The sequence below is a fragment of the Lepisosteus platostomus genome, chromosome 5 (assembly GCF_059453375.1).
Source record: "Lepisosteus platostomus isolate fLepPlt1 chromosome 5, fLepPlt1.hap1, whole genome shotgun sequence".
Classification (NCBI taxonomy): Eukaryota; Metazoa; Chordata; class Actinopteri; order Semionotiformes; family Lepisosteidae; genus Lepisosteus; species Lepisosteus platostomus.
In genome coordinates this window covers 60,098,555-60,117,484 of record NC_142615.1, presented here as the reverse complement: position 1 = coordinate 60,117,484, position 18,930 = coordinate 60,098,555, and the positions used below count along the sequence as shown (strand labels likewise).

At 40.7% G+C, this 18,930-nt stretch overlaps 3 non-coding genes across 3 annotated transcripts; 2 read left to right on the top strand and 1 right to left on the bottom strand.

The window, feature by feature from the left end:
* The first annotated feature begins 1,267 nt into the window (after positions 1-1,267).
* On the top strand, positions 1,268-1,341 carry trnan-guu (transfer RNA asparagine (anticodon GUU)). The gene has a single exon. It is a non-coding gene; the product is annotated as a tRNA-Asn (tRNA).
* Positions 1,342-8,662: 7,321 nt separating this feature from the next.
* Positions 8,663-8,744, top strand: trnal-aag (transfer RNA leucine (anticodon AAG)). Its single transcript has one exon. It is a non-coding gene; the product is annotated as a tRNA-Leu (tRNA).
* Positions 8,745-9,759: 1,015 nt separating this feature from the next.
* trnat-agu (transfer RNA threonine (anticodon AGU)) lies at positions 9,760-9,833 on the bottom strand. The gene has a single exon. It is a non-coding gene; the product is annotated as a tRNA-Thr (tRNA).
* Positions 9,834-18,930: the final 9,097 nt, after the last annotated feature.

The following is an 18,930-nucleotide window of genomic DNA, read 5'->3' as shown; positions in this document are numbered from 1 at the left end:
CCCAACGATTGCTTTTCAGGTGCGGTTCATTTACATAACGGACATCTATTTCTGAGGAGCCTGATTTAAATCACACAACCCCGGTAGAAGTCGAATCGACAATCTTATAAACCAAAATCAGACGCGTTATCCATTAAACCACTAGCCCGTCACGTAAATGAATTGCACCATGGTGAGTTCAGTGCCGCTACTAGTAATACCCCACCCCCATCTTAAATTTCTAAGTGAGAACCGTGTTTTCTACATTTTTATCAGTTTTAAAAAATCAGTACTTTTAAGCAGACAAAGCCTTTATGTGTCGCTCTGAATTTCTAATTGATTTAGAATCCCAAGAAAAAAGAGTAGGAAAGTATTAAAACAACACCATAACGTCTTGACTTCCAATCTTCTTCCAGGTTCAGGCCATGTACAATAAAATGACATAATCAGTTGAGTCATGCCGAGGCTGAAAGTTTAAACCTCACCTGGAGCAGCCTGGATTTCTGTCTTGACAAAAAAAGCATTTTGTTCCACAACGGCGTGAAATGATCACGTCTTTCACTCTACTTCTCTCTAGTAGTAAAGCTTATCTTGCTAGGTGAGCATTTGCTCCGGTAAATTAGGTAACTTTTCATGTTAACTCACTTCTTCTAAACACAACATTTCCTGGTGCATGTTTTCTCCATGAAAAAATACATTTTCCCTTAGATGATTTCTCATTTAGTTTCATCAAAGAGTACAGAAAGAAGAAAGAAAGGAAAAGTGTCATAAATGAACTCTGTCGCCCTTGGGAGATGTCAAGCACATTGGACATGAAAAGTGCCCAATAAAAGCCATTTCTCTTATGGTCAGGGCTCCTGTTCCGTGTAAAGGAGGCAGCTTGCTCAGCCGGCAGACTCAGGGCTTACTGAACGCAGATGGCTCAGAGCGGTGTGTCCAAGCAGCTGTAAAAAAGGAGAATTCTGCCGGCACCGTAGCTGAGTCAGTTTAAGTACCTGTCTAGTTAACTGGAGATCCTGGCTCCACATCCCAGCTGTGACTTTCTTCCTGTCTTTTTGTGCAGAAACTACCATCTTGGACAACCGCACAGGGCTTGATTTAGTTTAATGCATGAATGCATTTCCTTTCTGCAACAACTTGTTTTTCAAGAAATTCATGCAGCTTGTGAAAAATGAAATTTAATTCTTGGCTATCAGAGCAGAAGGAATATTGCCGACTGGCAAGAAAATGCAAGCTATGTTTATTTTTTGAGTGGAACGGTGCGAATGGAGTAGAGCATTTCTCGTCAGTCCCTGTGGCGCAATCGGTGAGCACATTCAGCTGTTAACTGAAAGGTTGGTGGTTCAAGCCCACCCAGGGACGATCTTCTTATTATTGTCAATGTAAATACTGCCTCCGCTAAAGCCGAAACCTTAACCCTCTTTATATTTACCGAAAATGCGAGTCTTTTGCCCGTGTCCAAGAACAACACTTGAGACCGGGGAAGTCCAATAGTGATCAACACCGCAACTCCCCAGACAACCATATTCACCCATGGAAACGTATCTTTGAAGGGCTGGCGGGAGATATCATTTACAGTACAGTAAAGAAAGTAATACTGAAGGGCTGGAAGTCCTGGAAAGGGTTAATAGAAGCTTCTTGCTTCTGCCCTGGAACAGAGCCCACAGCTGCCAGATCAGTGACCCCTGAGCCCAGTTCACAGAGAGGAGAACCAGGAGCTCTTTTATGTCTCTAAGAGGGCTGGGAGAAAGGAGAAAAGGGGGAGATGTGACTTGAGTCCAGGCTGTTCTGTCTGATATTGTTCATGTAGCAGCACTGATCGTCTGAATATCTTCTGGTTCTGGATTGTGAGGATAGAGAGCAGTACGGAGTTGAGCTTCTGTCTGAGTGTGAGTCTAAGCTGTGAATCTGACTGAGAAGAGAATAATGTTTTTTTTTTATTCTGCCTCAGAATTTTTCTTCTTTGCCAAGTGGTGTTACATCCCCTTCAGATACTCTGCACAGACTGCCAGAGAGAAGAGGAGAGAGAGATGGACAGATAAGAGCACACGCAGCTAGAGAGACATACAGTACGTCTTGATTTACTTTGAAGCAAGTGTTCATTTCCCTTCTGGAACAAGTTGTTTCTGAACTTCAAGAAATTCAAACAACTTATGAAAGATAAAATACAAGTCTTGCTTATCAGGACAGAAGAAATACCGCAGGAAAATGACAGTGATTTTTCTCCTTTAAACGAAAAGTGGAGAAAAACAACGGCAGTGCATTTCCGGCGGCTTGATTTAGCTTAATACAAGTATTCACTTCCTTTTCTGTAGATTACAGCCTGCAAAAGATGAAATAAAGTTATTGGTTATTCATGGTCAGTGCAGGAGAAATACTGCTGGCTGGCAGGAAAATGTCAGTATTTTATTTTAACTACAAATGTGTGAATGGCAAAAAGCAATGTGAGTGTGTTTCTGTGCAGTTGTTAAACAAAGGGCTGGTGGTTCAAACCCACTCAGGGATGTGCTTCAGATTGTTCTGCTATAACCATAATCTCTTCTTAAACTTGATGGGATTTCTTTGCAAACCCTCTTGATCTTTGCAGGAAATGTGCATTTTACTCGTGTGGAACTACATGTAAACAATTAAGTACCTAAGTCAATGTTCAAGAGAACCATTTTCACGTGTGGAATTTTATCTTCAACTGGCTGTCAGGAGAATTCATTTATACACCCGTTGTATCCTTAGCAAAAATATTTTAAAATTAGATCACAGATTTGTTTGGAGAACTTGACAATCCTTGACAATCATTAAATGAGCATTATACAAATGTGCGTTGATATTTTGTATATGTACCTTAATTGTAATAAATATAAACATAATTGCTTTGATATGGATGTTCATTTGAAGGATTTGAGGAAACTATCAAGGATCTCAGAACAACCAAAGATACATTTGGGCATCTGCTATTGGTAAAGATTAACGAATACAGTAAGTGTGAAGCTTGCACACACACGAGAGAAAAAAAACAGTTTAACTTCACGTCATTAAACTGACGGTGTGTATAGCAGAGGAGGTTTTCGATCCATCAATCTCTGGGTTATGGGCCCAGCACACTTCCGCTGCGCCACTCTGCTGTCATAGTGTGATTCAACACAACTGCTCTATCTTTGCTTTCTAAAAGTGCGCCCGAGATGAAAAGTCTAAACGGTAAACGCAGACGTCACTTTGAGCACTTGGTCTTTTATAGTACAAATATCACACGCTGCACTACATGGGCGTGTCTTCAAGATCGTTGTGAACCAAAGCTTCTGCTTTCCGAGGCAACTGATTCTTTCGTCGTTAATTCCCAAATCTTCAATGAGAATCAGTGAAACGAAAACCAAACACATGTACACACTCGCGTCCTAGCCTGAAAGAAAAATTATGGAAGCATTTGAGGAATAACAAGAGTAGTCTGAACAGCTCCAACCTATCAACTGTTCAACAGTGATCGCTCCGTCTACACCCAGTTTATAACACTGAAAATGATTCAGGAAGCAAAGCAAAGTTCTAAAACCAGCGGTTGAAAAGCGTCTAGATACATAAAATGACAATTTCTCAAAAGTAAAATCTTAATCTTTTAAATATTGTCATCCATATATTTTCGTTTTTCTCTTTTTTACATAACACGCTTTCGAGAAATAGACTGTCTTGTAATGAAAGCTGCATTAGAAAATGTGTACCTAAATTAAAATCGGGTTTATGTCTTTTGCGTTATTCAGCTTTCTTAGCGCTTGGGTCTCGATTCAGATATTGCAATGAAAGCAACAGGGGAGTACGTTTTCCTTTCCTAAATCAAAGGTGATCTGCTCACAAGGAAGTATAAAAACTTCAGCGTTTACGTTTTGAAGACCGCAAATTGTCGAAACAATATTGCTTCATAAGCTAATAAGTAACGTTTCTGAGCACGCAATGTATTACTAATGCTGTTATTAATAAAAAAAAGCTTAAATTTAATTAATGGAATTTGGACGGCTCAAAGTAGTCTATTCCTTGTACAACTTTACTTGCCCGCTGAGTAGAGTTTTAAGCAACGGCAGCAGATGTAGCAGTAATAGCAACAGCGTATAGTGTCACAATACACTCTATGAAAGAATTGCGGCATCAAATCGTTTTGTTCTGTTGAAGCTACCTACAGGCTCTGAACTGTTGACATTGGCTGTGATCTTCTTTTTTCAAGTTTCATGAAATTCTTCACATATTTGAAATATTTAATTCGGGTTCGCCTAATACACGGTGCAAACCGTACCTGCAGCAGAATGCTGTGGCACATGAATCCGTTTTATTTATCGGTTGTAAGTATTGAGGAGCGTACTACAAATCGAGCAAGCGAAAAGAAAATTAAACAGGAGTCACTCAGTTATGTAGTTTTGAGACTATATATCTGACTTTCAGTTTGAAGCGGTACAATGGATTCCAGGTCACATTCGTTCTTGATTCAGGATATATATGAGTGTGCTAATGGTTAAAACTGTGTTTACATGAGGTACAAGCGGTAACATTTTCATTGCGAGAAGAAAGTCAGTCCGTGCGCATTTCTCAGCGTGCACATTGTCAGGAACACTAAACCCACAGTGCCAGCAAACCTTTCGATAGTCTGTAGGTACTGCCATTGCAAATGTAACAGGTTGTTCATACACACATATGATATCGTTGCTATCTCGTAATTAGGTGATAATTTGGTATTTCTTAATTAGGTGAATTCAGGATTTTTTTCCTTGGTGGCAACAATGCGCTTCCGCAATAAATCATAGACTCTGCTTTTAAAATAGCTGCACCAGGCACATGGACACAGATAAACACAGATTTAAAATTCAGGAATATGAATGGTCAATTGCTTACAGTTGGGTTTTTTACGTTTCGTATTTTGCGATTTGTGTATCAATCTTTTAACAATTCATTAAAATGCTAACAATATGTAAAATAAAAACAACAGCACCGTTAAATGCTGGGGAGACGGGTAGTTTTTTTAACAATCAGATTCCAATCTCTAATGCTGTGTGTGAGAGCTTACGTAACTTTCCTTTTCTCACATTTTCTGACAACTATTCCAAAGGGGAACCCTGTCAACTCCTAACACTTTTACAAAATCTGCCTGCGTTTCATTTTTGTTGTTTTATTTTTTTAAAAGTTCAATATTGATCGTAACTAAAGAAAATAATGATCACGAACAAAAAAAAGGGCTGAAGATGCGAGTCGCTCTTGAATCAGAGCTGGGTGACACGGGCTTCTGTTCTGATATGGTTGTACGAGAAGCAGGAGGAATCGCTTCACTCATATGGAGGATGAACTGAATCAGGAGCGAGACATGTCAATCAGGCAGGAGTTGAACCAACAATCTCCTGATGAAAAAGCGTTATCCATTAAGCTACTGTCCCTGGTCTTATGACTTAACTTCACCATAGAGAACTCAGCGTCACTACTAGTAATACATCACCTCCAGTCCAAAATTTCTAAGCAAAAAAATATAATATATATATAATTATACGTATATATAATATCTTTAAAAAAGACAAAGGATTTGTGTGTCGCGCTAAAATTCCGCTTAATTCTGAATGCAAATAAAAACCATTTTCTTCCAAGAAATCATATTTTTTTCCCATCCTTCATACTATACGTGTCTCTTGTAGTCGTAAAGCATTTTGATTTAAAGCGGAGCCTGATACACGATACCGTCTGGTTTCAGCCTCGCAAACACGTCCGGACCCCCGCTGAACGATCACCAATCAATAACATTCGAACTCTGATCCTGCGCTCCCGTTCATTTGTGAGAGGAGAAGACACTGAAATAGTCGTGTGAAAGTGGATTGTGCACCTGCGCCACTGCTGTAGTAGTAGCATACAAACGCTCATACTAATCCACCACACGCTGGAAGCTCTGGAAGGCAACGTAAATATTGCTCTGCCAGTTGGATGATTAGGTATACACGCTATATTTTAATTTAAATATAAATTGAACCTATCAAAAAATCGATTTTAGATTCTAAATCGATTAATGTTAAAACGAATAAAGCTAATGTTTTTTTTCAGGGCTATATCTACTTTATTTAAAAGAAGTCTATCGTGATTGTAAAAATTAGATAAGGTGTACCAGCACAGGGAATGAGAATGAGCTCATTCCAGCCCCCAGCAGAATCCGTTCTGGTTTGGTCAGTGTCAGTGTTTGGATCGCAATGTGAAAAAAAATCGCTCTCATCGTGTGACTTCAACTAGAGGAAGGGAAGATATCATGTTTAAAAAAATCAGGACTGAAGATAATGGGAACAGAATCGGGGGCCTCACACTTGTCAAATTATAAAATAATAATAATTAAAATATCAGGTTGTTTTATGCAGCAATTTGTGCATAGTACGTCTTATTTTTCTTACAATAAAACAACAGCCTACTGTAGGTCATGCTATGTCTGTCTCTTGTTTGTATATAAATGAATGTCTTTGACAACTTTAATGTTAGTTTTTAATTTAGTTTTACGATGTAGGTCATGCGTTAACATATGCACGAACATGCGAAATGTCTCACTCCTGATTCAGCTCATGCTCTGTAGGAGTGAAGAGATTCCTCCTGTTTCTTGTACAGCCATATCAAAACAGAAGCCTGTGTCACCCAGCTTTTTTTCTGTTATTTTCTTTAGTTATGATCAATATTGAACATTTTCGAAGAAAAAGAAAAATAATCAAACACACAGGCAGGGTTTCGAAAAGTATTAGGAGTTGACAGGGTGCCCCTTCGGAATAGTCATCAGAAAATGTGAGAAAATGAAAGTTACGCAAACTCTCACACACTCTCCCCGTCGGTAATCAAACCCCAGTTTCCCGTGTGATAGGCAGGGATACACACCACTTTACTAACTAGGAGCGCTTGCTAGCTAGGCATTTACTCTTAAGGCTGCTACTGTTTCGGATTTCGACTTTTATTTTCATTCCTTCCAGAGGAGCGCATGAAAACGAGTTTCCAGGTGCGCCATCCACACTCCTGCTCCGCTATTGTCACAGCTCCTCCTTGTGCACGACCAACACCCATGGAGTCGGTTGTTTCATCTTTACTAATTAGGTTTTCAAAGGCTGGAAGTAGGACACAAGACACGCGAACCCTATAAGCATCCTTATCTGCTTCCAGCTGCAAAATGTCATTCGTGGATGCTGAATAATTTATTTCCAAGGCAGCAGTTTCAAGCAACTTAGCGTTTTAAAAGTAGAGCAGTGCGTTTCCATGTTTATGCAGGCACACAACGACGTAAGGAGATTCCCGTACTCGGCAGGACTTGAACCTGCACAGGGAGACCCTGATGGACTTCAAGTCTATCGCCTTAACCACAAAAATACAGCAGAACTCTTCAAACCAGATAAAACTGGCGACTTAAGTGTTCCCATCTGTTTCCACTACAGGCTTCCGCTTTACTAACTGAGATATCTGAGAAGCGAAAGCTTATTTTACACATACAGCCCAATCTCAAGGTTGTGAATTCGAGCTCCACGCTGGCGAGAAATTCCATAGGTAATGATAAAATTTACTTGCATGCTAATCAATAGAAATATTAATAAACTATTCCCGATACCAGTTTCACAGTGACTTTGTAGGTGACGTATTCTTTATGAGAATAAGGTTTCGTATGCGATCAATAACAGCACCAGAAAGAAAAGACCTTCCACTAAGGGAATTCACTAAGTGAAGCCGAGACGTAATCAGAAAATAGACATTTAATCACTTTGCATGTTCTTTAGTGTTTTTATATATACATACCGATAGACGTTCAAGGCGTTCTAGTCGCTGTACTCTTCCTAGATTATCTAAACGAAATCACAGTACAGTACAGGACTCGCAGTGAGGAGCTCACGCAACGACTACTCTTGAACACAACAAAAGTAAAGGCACACGGCACATCTGTGGCACATCACGTCCGAGTTTAGTGACAACTACCTTAGAGATTGTAAGATGGGAAGCTTTTAGATCACTTTTTTAAAAGTTCAAGCAGACCCGAAGAGACATTTCAGAATCCCAGTCAAATCCAGTACGATTGCTGGATCCTTCAAATTCGACTGAACTATAGCACAGATCTGCAGTCCACCATTAGAATACTGTGGGTGTGTTGTATAAGCCATACCGCCCAAAATAGTTCTAAAACAGGAGACGCATCCTCGTTTAGGAATGTGGTATAAAGTGAAATGGTCTGGGAAGAGTCCTACGTTTGAACAGTTCAAAATAGACGTAAAGGGGTATTTACGGACTCTTTCGAAATGTAAGAGCAAGCTGTGCGGACCTTATCTTTATTTACCTTGTGTAATCGTTTTCCAAAAAGTGTAATTGTATTATAGCATGTGCCCCTGACGATTTTCTTGATACGTTATATGTGCTCTTGTTTGTATTGTATGTAGTTTTATTGTTCAAATAAAAAATACAAGACACAACTTTCCGGATGCGGCTGCTGTAAAAATAAAATGACATCAAGGGTGCTGTACACAGAGGTCTGAAACCTGCTTCGCAGAAGATCTTTATCCAGAGGTGTTAAAGAAGTCGAGATCTCGCCATGAGAGGGGAAGCATCTCAGAAAAAGCAGGTGCAGTCGATTCCACGGTCATAACGCCACTAAGTCGGGCGACAAGAGCAAAACCCAACCGGCTTCCTCCAGGCAAGTAGTGAGACAAAGAGAGAGGGCACAGCGGGTAGCGTGGCCGAGCGGTCTAAGGCGCTGGATTAAGGCTCCAGTCTCTTTAGGGGCGTGGGTTCGAATCCCACCGCTGCCAGGTGCTTCTGTCGAGACCTCCTTTCAGCTGACGTCAGACGAAAGGGAGGGAGCTGCTTTTTGGCCGTCTCTCGAGAAACTAAGCAAAGTGTTTAAAGATACTTTCTCAGCTTGACATCAAGGCACAAACCAAAATCCTTCTTGCGTCCTCTCAACCTAAATGCGTTTTGCCATTTTTTGCGTTATGCAGGGAACGACGTCTACCGAGATCACTTTTGTGTCAATGCAAATCGTAGTGTTCCCTCCGCTTTAATGTTGGTTGTACTGGCGTGCTACTTCTGTCTGTGAAACTTGAATGTTCTGCTTCTTCACACCGAATCGTTGGCGGGCGTTGAGCTTGTTAAATCTTTGCGCATAGCGCTCCTTGGAAGTACTTTGTCCAAGTTCAAAAGCGATCGTGGGATTTACTTCATGCGTTCAAAAAGCATGCCTCGCACGACAGATTTAAATGGGGAATGGAGTCTGCTTCTTGCTGTTTTTCCTGTGGTTGCAGTTACAAAGTTGATCGTGCTTTCACATTCTGTTAAATTCTGTATTCACTGGCTGAGCTTTATCAGTTGGTTCGAAAAGGAATGTCTGCTTCGGTTCCAGAAAACTCATCTGTAGTGTGTTTTTTTCCGTGCCCATGGCAGTCTTTTAAAGCTGGTAGTAATGGCGGCGAAGTTAATTTTTTATCCGCTTTAAAATAATAAGGACGGGCTGGGGCGAGCTCCATTTACCACTCTTTCAGCTAACCGCCGAACTCGCAAACTGATTACACTGCAGAGCCACAGGCGCCTCGCTTTTCTCCATTCTCTGGGTCAGGGTGAAAAAAAAACTTTGCTGGTATTAGCTGGCCTGCTGGGAGCACCTCTTCTTCACTGATAAGCAAGATTTGTGTTTCATCTTTCGCAAGCTGTATAGATTTCTTTCAATACAAGTTGTTCCAGAAAGGAAACGAACACTTGCATTCACCTGGATTAAAAGGCATGGGATTTGCCCGTAAGGATACATTCTGTACAGTAAGACAGGAAGAAAGGCACCGCTGGGAATCGGACCCAGGATCTCCTGTTTACTAGACAGGCGCTTTAGCCAACTAAGCCACGGCGCCAGCAAAGTGCTGTCCTTTGACAGCCACTTGGACACGTCTCAACTGCTCTGAGACATCTGCGTTCGGTGTGCACCAAGCCTGCTCGCCTTGCAAGTTGCCTCATTTACATGCGATAGCTCCACCACTAAGAGAAAGGATGAGAAATGGCTTTTATCTGGCACTTTTCATGTCAGAGGATCTCAATCTGCTTTCCGTGTACAAGAGGATGTCCAACTCATGTAGCTAAAGACGTAGACGACAGTGCTCCACTGAAATCTTGATCTCACAACCCTCGGCATGACTCCGCTGTGTTCTGCTTTAGACAAAAGGGGGGAAAAGACTTGTTTCATCACACGTTTTGCACTGTATACGGTGTTTGCAGTGCTCTTTCTTAAATGAAAACCAGGAATCGGCACCATATGAGGTGAGACTAGATAATATTGGAACAAGTAGCCTCGCCATTCCATACGTGATGTGAGCAAAGTGTAATTCCTGTCTTTATAGTGTGCTTGTTAGAGACTTAGCTGGCACCCAGAGCGCTTTAAATCCGGGAGTCAGCAGCCCAAGACAAGAGAGCTTCCTTCGTCTATGTTTTTTGCGTGGAGGGGGGAAACCATGCGTGTGCTGCAAACGATCTTAGTATCGAAGTGCCGTCCCACATAACCGATCCGAACAATCTGCTTTACAGAGGAGCACTGCCGGAGCTTATGGTTGGCAAACTAAAGACCAGGCCGACCTCTTCTGTGACTCTTGAACACTGAATCTCAAGATTGTGAATTCAAGCTCCACGCTGGCGGGAAATTCCATAGGTAATGATCACATTTTCTTGCATGCTAATCAAAAGAAATATTAAGAAACTTTTCCCCATACCAGTTTTTTACAAAAGTAAAGGCACACGGCACATGTGTGCCACATCACGTCCGAGTTTAGTGACAACTACCTCAGAGATTGTAAGCTGGGTAGTTTCAGATCAGATCATTTGTTTATCAAAGTTTCAAGCAAACCCAAATAGTTTTGCAAGAGACATTTCAGTATCCCAGTCAAATCCAGTACGATTGCTGGATCCTTCGAATTCGACTGAACTATAGCACAGATCTGCAGTCCACCATTAGAATACTGTGGGTGTGTTGTATAAGCCATACCGCCCAAAATAGTTCTAAAACAGGAGATGCATTCTCGTTTAGGAACGTGAGATAAAGTGAAATGATATGGGAAGAGTCCTACGTTTGAACAGTTCAAAATAGACGTAAAGGGGTATTTACGGACTCTTTCGAAATGTAAGAACAAGCTGTGCGGACCTTATCTTTATTTACCTTGTGTAATCCTTTTTCATAAAGTGTAATTGTATTATAGCATGTGCCCCTGCCGATGTTATTGATATTTTATATGTGCTCTTGTTTGTATTGTATGTAGTTTTGTTGTTTTCAGCTGACTTCAAATGAAAGGGAATTAATTGCTTTTTCACAGTCTCTCGAGAAACTCAGTTTTAATGCCCTCCATTTTAATGTTGGTTGTGCTTGCGTGCTGCTTCTGTCTGTGAAACTTGAATGTTCTGCTTCTTCACACCGAATCGTTGGCAGGGGTTGAGCTTGTTATACAATAATTATAATAAATAACTTTATTTTATATTGCACCTTTAAAGGTGGCAATCTACATGAGAGCGCATGTAACAGCACAGGACACCCAGTTAGGAGCTCACACAGCTTTCAGCTCAGTGCGCAGCGCTCTCTTGCCTTCCTGAAGATGACGTTAAACTAGTTAAAATCATGTGATAATTAACAAAGCTTAATAGTGAAATAGCCAGCACAAATGGTTGCGTTTGTGATTATGTCACTTCTCTACTACAGCAGTGTCGATAAAAGAAACTCTGAAACCACTAAAGCACTGCACAACTGAATTCGGGAGAATAATATTAGGGATTCTGAGCAATGTCTGCATACAAGCAATCCAATACAGATGCTGAAGTCTTTAAATATTGACTCTCCCTGTTGTGCTGCCTTTTCCTTGAAGGAAAACTATTCAACTGGAAGAATGTTTATCGCAGGTTTAAAACTTGCTGTTGCTATTTGGAGAAATCCACAAACTCGTGTTTTTCTTGTGTTTTAAAAGACAGCCATACCCACTGACAAAATAACGACACTGCTGCTGATTTTTTCCGGAGCCGAATCACAGTTGACCTTTGTGAACCAATTGATGAAGCCGACCCAGTGAATTCTATGGCAGAAGGTGGAAGAGCGTTCAACTTTATAACTACCGCAACCACAGGAACAACAGCAAGAAGCAGAATCAATTTCCCATTGAATGGTGCTGTTGTTTAAGGTATGCGTTGTGAACGCATGCAGAGAATCCCACAATTTCTTCTAAACTTGATAAAGTATTCCTGATGGAGCGCTGTGTGCAAAGATTTCATAAACTGTACTCCTGCTGACAATTCGGTGTGAAAAAGCAGAGCATTCGAGTTTCACTGACAAAAGCTGAATGCAAGACAAAAGCAATATTAAATGGAATTGACAGCACACTACGATTCGCACTGACTGGAAAGTTATCTCGGCAGCTGTTGTTCCCCGCATGAAACTGAAAGGGTCAATGAGCATTTCTGTTGAGAAGACAAATTAAAGCTTTTTTCTGCCTTGATGTTGAGCTGACAAAGACTATCTTGAAAGATATCCCAATCTCTCGACAGACTGTTGAATAAATTCTTAACTGATCAAGTTCTCATCGTTAGCAAGGTCTTAACATAGAAGAAACTGGCAGCAGCGGAATTTGAACCCATGCCTCCGAAAAGAGTGTAGCCTAAAATCCAGCACCTTAGACCACTCAGCCACACTACCTTCTGCAGCACATTCCTTCCTCACATTACTCAATTAAAGAACACTGGGCTTTAGCTCTTGTCCAACATGGAAACGACTGTACCTTCGTTTTATGAGATATTTCCTGTCACTTGGTGAAATCTCAACTTCTTTGGCAGCTCTGAATATAGTTCTTCTTTGGAGCAGACTTCAGACCTTTTATTTAATTTATAAAGGAGGGCGCATTCCAAAATGTGTAATTCCTGTTTTAGAAAAGCTCTGGGCAGTGTGTCTTCTTTTAACGCACAAACAGTGTTCTAACTGTATACTGTAGATCAGTGCAGCTATCGTACTGGATTTAGCTGGGATTCTCAAATTTTTCTTAAGAAGGTATTCAGGGTTGCTTAAAACTTGAATAAAAAAGTGATCTGAAACTACCTACTGTACCTTCCAATCTCTGATGTTGCTGTAACTAAACTCGGATGTGGTCTTTTGCAGATGTGCAGTGTGCCTTTACTCTTGTCGTATTAAACATTACCTCTGTTGTTGGGCAGAGTTGAAGGGGAACAAACTGCACAGAAAATTACGGAACGATAAAATGTTTCTACACTTCAAAATGTCCCTTTAAAACCCTCCTCACACACGTCGGTGTGGGGAGTGGGCAGGTAGAGAGGTTTTACAGATGCTCATGATATTTCTCATGGGGTGTTACCTGTTGTAGTATCTCTCTCTGCGCCTCTGCGGCTGAAGTGTGAGGTAACGTTTTGAACAGCCTCTTTGTCTTACAAAACAAGAAATGAAAATCAACTGGTAAATTGAACAGTGCAGTAATCAGCACGATATACAGTAGGAAGCAATTAAACAAAAGATTAGCAAAAATTGAAGTTGAGTAGATTGGAGTAAGAAATTAATTCTATTTGTAAGCAAACGAGAACCTGCGCTGGGCATGAATCACACCAATCTTTCAGCATTTCTGAAACGTTTGATTGAATTGACAAAGAAATCCTCTCCCGATCTTCATCTTTGAAAAGGTTAACCTTTTGAGCCAGCAGGTGTAACACTGCAAAGCTGCCTGTTTCTCACAGATGTTTGAAACTGTAGATAACATTTTGCATGTTTGGTGCCATGGCTTAGCTGGTTAGTGTGCCTGACTAAAAAACAAGAGATCCTGGGTGTGAATCCCAGTGGTAACTATTCATAAACAGCAGGCCAATCACTGCCAATATTTATGGAGCTCAATTTAAGGATGAAAGGATATGTATGTGTTACAGCTTTCTGCAGGTGTTTTATGTTTTAGCACAAGTGTTGGCTCTGTGGCACAATGGAGGGCGTTTTGGACTTCTAGATGTTAATAGAATTAAGTCATTCAAAGGTTGTGGGTTGGAGTCCACCCAGAGTCACATGTTATTTTGATTCAGCCTTTCAAAATCCTCTAGGGATTGGTGTTGATCAAGTCAAATAGAGGACTTCTTCTGAGTCGACAGTCGAAAATGAACAAGCGGCCACAAGGGAGAAATTAGCACTGGACCTGGTCGGTGATCGCATTATTCCTATCCTGTAGTCCTTGCACTGGTTCCCTGTCAAGTTTCATGTCGACTTTAAAATCCTCATGCTCACCTATGAGCCTCTCCATGGCTTGGCACCTCAGTACCTGTCTGAGCTCTTATTGCCCTACTCCCCTAATCGCAACCTTGGCTCTTCTAATTCTGGTCTCCTGTCTGTCCCCCAAGCCCGTCTACACTCTACGGGTGACAGGGCCTTCTCCGGTTATTCCCCCAACCTTTGGATCTCTATCCCCAAGGATATCAGAGAGTCACCTTGTCTAAACTCCTTCAAATCCAGACTCAGAGCCTCCTTCTTTAGAAGAGCCTTTAATTAACTATGCTTTACCCCTTTGCTCCTACTGTATTTAGTACCACCATCTACTGTCTCCTTTAACTGTGTATTCTCATCCTGCTTATCTTGTGTATTTTTTCATTGTATTGTTCTCATTCTGCAAAGTGCTTTGAGAAGCCACCTTTAAAGGTGCTATATAAAGTAAAGTTTATTATTATTATTATTAATAATGAACAGTGCATTTAACACTGAGCACACTTGGTCCTTCTTTGAGAAGGACTGCAGGGGTAGGGAACAAGCTTTTCACGTGTGTTGTTGAAGACCATATCATCGCTTTGTTGCAGAAAATGTCTGAATGCCATCATCGGAGTAAGGACAGGATCAGGGTTTGGGGAAGTCTTTTTGATGCCTGAAACTGTGCGGTTCCTGGTTGTAACGGCTGGCACTCTACACCTAAACAACAGAGAACACAGTTGACATCGCTGAACTGCCTAGCGGACATTTTGTCGCCTTCTTCTGACCTGTATTTAAAGCAATTCTCTAAAAACGTGGCACATTATATCTGTGGTACCTTTATGGAGGGTGAGCGCACTCATAAGGATCATAGATTCGATCACAAGCATCTAAAAATTAGCGTGAGAAAATGACATCACGCTATAAGGTTGAATGGCACGAGTTCTCCTTTTCCCTCTGTAGAAAATGTGTGTTTTAAAGGAGATGTCATGTTATTTTTTTTGCCAGACAAAGCCATGCCGTAAGAACAGTGTGGTTATTTAAATGTATTGGTATGAAATTGGTTTAAATCAAAGGGATGTATCAACAAAAAATTAAGTGCTTCTTAACACAGAGATAGTTGGAGATATTTGGCAGCAGTGGGATTCCAACTTACGTCCCCAAAGAGTCTGGACCTTTAATCCAGCTCTTTAGAGTGCTCGGCTGCATTAGCCCTGACTGCCTCATACCTCACACTGGCTCAGAGAAAACTGGGTGGCTTGCAAAGACTGGTAGGAAAGGAAAGGAATAAATACTTATTTTTTATCTGCTAAAAGAAGAAAGGAAATATTTGATAATTGTCTAGCAGTTGTTTTGATCAAATTATTGTAATGCAGTGGCAGGTACAATTAAGGTATAATATGTACATGAACTGAGTCTGAAATCTGAGTCGGTGATGGCAACTGACTATCACTGGAGGACAGTTCATCATGAGTGGGTAAGCCTGCATAATGAGGGAGAAGAGATCGGCCTCTGTGACGTAGTGTCCAGTGACACTAACTATCTGTCCTACTGTTCTCTGCTAACGTAGAGGGTGAATGTTGTTTAAGGTGAATGTAAGGTTTCTTTCTTGTAAAATATTTTCGAGCACATTTTTGTTGCTGAAACTTTATCTTGTGCATTTGAATTAATTCCAATATTGTCACCTAATTCTTTACATTGTTTCATCAGACTAGAACATTTAGAGGAGCTCAATTGCATTCATGAATTGCATGGCGATAGTATTTCTTGTCGTTTAAATATTTCAGTCAAAAATGTAGAGAAGGTGCTCCTGTTTTCACCATTATAAAAACTGTGTTTCACCAGTAATATTTACTCTCATAAAAGTATTGTAATTGTATTGTTCTGTTCTGTGACAGTCTTGAGTGACACAATCCTTCTCTTTTACTGCTCTACACTTCTCCAGGAGCCAGTTCAGCACACGAGGATCCTCAGTCAAACAAACACTGCAATAGCTTGATAAAAGACACGTCTCATCCTTTCTCTTAGTGTTGGTGCTACTATTCTATGCAAAGGAGGCGCCTTGACAATTAAAGGAGTCTTCATGAAGGTGTTAATGGCAAGCTCTCCACTGGCAATTGACCGGGCTTTTGAAGAAACCAATCTCATTCAACAACCATACAAATTGCACAGCTTAAGGCAAATGAAGCGAAATTCGTGAGCAGATAGACACAAAACAATGTCGCTTCACATTATTTGCAAAGCTGTTTTGCTTGTCTAATCACCTCTTCCTACTTTGCAGTGAGCACATATATTTTATTTTCTTCTCTTATATTTTCCTTGATATTTTACTATCCCTTTCCCCCATGTGGAGATGAATCCACATCCAAAACCCCATGTTTCACCCTGCATTTGTGCCAGTTTTACAATCTGTGTAAAAGCCTGCCTTACACAGGTCTAGTGGTACAATCAGTCAGTCTGTGTTACTTATATAGCTGTGTACAGTGGAGTCCTGCTGAGGTTATAAGTTCAAGCCTCCCCTGGAGCCATTAAGTCTTCTGAATGTTTTTCACTCATAAAAAGTTCATTCGCCGTAGCAGTTTCACTGTGACTTTGCAGGTAAAATATTCTTAATGAGAATAATATTTTGTATGCGATAAATAACCGCACCAGAAAATATTGGAGAGAAATGGCTTGTCGCACTATTTGCAGCAGACACTCAGACACAGAAATGTCCTGTCATTAAAGAAAATTTATGAAGAAGAGGTGTGACATCACTGCAAAGGCGATATTTTCTGATGTCTGTCTTGGTTAATAATCATTTGAGTGGGAATTACTTCTGACATTATTACTAATACTGATAAAAACAGAGAACTCACAGCTCTCTGGATGTTGGTCATGACTCTAGAAAGTGTTTTTATTTGCAAGCGGCTCTGGAACTCAACACCTGTTGATGGGTCACTTCTGTCAGACATATCAGTGGAACCCAAGCCCACCTACACACACATTCACACACACTGATAGATATACTGTACACCTACACTCTCACACACATTTACACTCACAGACACATCACACATTTATACACACAATCAGACACTTACACACTCACATATATACACTCACACATGCTATCATCATTAATACTCACATAGACGCAGGCACTACACACACTAACAGACATACCAACACATACACTTACAAATATAAAACTACCCACTGACAGACACCACACACTCACAGACACACACCATACACACACATTCACAGGCATGCATTCACAGAAACAGACACTACGCATACTCACAGACACACACTTATAGACACCAAACACTCAGAGACCTCACACGCTCACACACTAACAGCCCACACATGCACATACACCACACACTTCCAGACATGCACCCACACACGCACAGATACCACAAACACACTTATCCACAGATACACAATAACTAACACAAATATAAATACTACTAATACTACAACAGTAACACTATCACTAACACTGACACAAACTACTAATAATAACAGCAATGCTGTTACTAAAACTAACATTACTACTAGTGTTAATACTCTAACAGTAACACTATAATTATAATTAATATTAACATGAATATGAACATTAAAACTAAAACAATCAGTAGTGCCACTGTCATTAATACTCACATGAACACTAGCATTAAAACTACCAGTTGTACTCTCACTAATATTAACATGAAGACACTGATATTAGTATTAGTTGCTGCCCGTGACGTCACACCGCTCTCTGTGACAAATGCGAGACACTTAAACGCGTGCAGTGACGGAGCGCCTGTCGCCTTGGTTACCATTCTTATGATTTATGAACACTGGAAAAATGCATTTAAACTGTTACTTACAGTGCCTTGCGAAAGTATTCGGCCCCCTTGAACTTTTCAACCTTTTGCCACATTTCAGGCTTCAAACATAAAGATATAAATTTTTTATTTTATGTGAAGAATCACCAACAAGTGGGACACAATTGTGAAGTGGAACGAAATCTATTGGATTTTTGAAACTTTTTTAACTAATAAAAAAATGAAAAGTGGGGCGTGCAAAATTATTCGGCCCCTTTACTTTCAGTGCAGCAAACTCACTCCAGAAGTTCAGCGAGGATCTCTGAATGATCCAATGTTGTCCTAAATGACTGATGGTGATAAATAGAATCCACCTGTGTGTAATCAAGTCTCTGTATAAATGCACCTGCTCTGTGATAGTCTCAAGGTTCTGTTGAAAGCGCAGAGAGCATCATGAAGACCAAGGAACACACCAGGCAGGTCCGTAATACTGTTGTGGAGAAGTTTAAAGCCGGATTTGGATACAAAAAGATTTCCCAAGCTTCAAACATCCCAAGGAGCACTGTGCAAGCGATCATCTTGAAATGGAAGGAGTATCAGACCACTGCAAATCTACCAAGACCTGGCCGTCCCTCTAAACTTTCAGCTCAGACAAGGAGAAGACTGATCAGAGATGCAGCCAAGAGGCCCATGATCACTCTGGATGAACTGCAGAGAACTACAGCTGAGGTGGGAGAGTCTGTCCATAGGACAACAATCAGTCTTACACTGCACAAATCTGGCCTTTATGGAAGAGTGGCAAGAAGAAAGCCATTTCTCAAAGATATCCATAAAAAGTCTCGTCTAAAGTTTGCCACAAGCCACCTGGGAGACACCCCAAACATGTGGAAGAAGGTGCTCTGGTCAGATGAAACCAAAATCGAACTTTTTGGCCACAATGCAAAACGATATGTTTGGCGTAAA